Source organism: Telmatherina bonti, assembly GCF_933228915.1.
Source record: "Telmatherina bonti genome assembly, chromosome: 3".
NCBI classification, from domain to species: Eukaryota; Metazoa; Chordata; class Actinopteri; order Atheriniformes; family Telmatherinidae; genus Telmatherina; species Telmatherina bonti.
Window position 1 is genome coordinate 43,292,447 of NC_136621.1, and position 868 is coordinate 43,293,314.

Here is an 868-nt window from a genome sequence, read left to right on the forward strand (position 1 = left end):
GGGGGGTCAGATACCAGGCTGGGGACCAGATACCACGCTGGGGGCCCAGATACCAGGCTGGGGGGGTCAGATACCAGGCTGGGGGCCAGATACCAGGCTGGGGGCCAGATACCAGGCTGGGGGCCGGATACCATCAGATAGCGTGCTGGGGGCCAGATACCAGGCTGGGGGCCCAGATACCAGGCTGGGGGGGTCAGATACCAGGCTGGGGGTCAGATACCAGGCTGGGGGCCCAGATACCATGCTGGGGGGGTCAGATACCAGGCTGGGGGTCAGATACCAGGCTGGGGGGCCGGATACCACGCTGGGGGGCCAGATACCAGGCTGGGGGCCAGATACCATCAGATAGCGGGCTGGGGGCCAGATACCAGGCTGGGGGCCCAGATATCAGGCTGGGGGGGTCAGATACCAGGCTGGGGGTCAGATACCAGGCTGGGGGGGTCAGATACCAGGCTGGGGGCCAGATACCACCAGAAAGCGGGCTGGGGGCCAGATACCATCAGATACCAGGCTGGGGGCCAGATACCAGGCTGGGGGGTCAGATACCAGGCTGTGGACCAGATACCATCAGAAAGCGGGCTGGGGGCCAGATACCGGGCTGGGGGCCAGATACCATCAGATAGCGGGCTGGGGGCCAGATACCAGGCTGGGGGCCGGATATCTTCAGATAGCGGGCTGGGGGCCAGATACCATCAGATAGCGGGCTGGGGGCCAGATAACAGGCTGGGGGCCAGATACCAGGCAGGGGGGTCAGATACCAGGCTGGGGGCCAGATACCATGCTGGGGGCCGGATACCTTCAGATACCGGGCTGGGGGCCAGATACCTTCAGATACCGGGCTGGGGGCCAGATACCATCAGATAGCGGG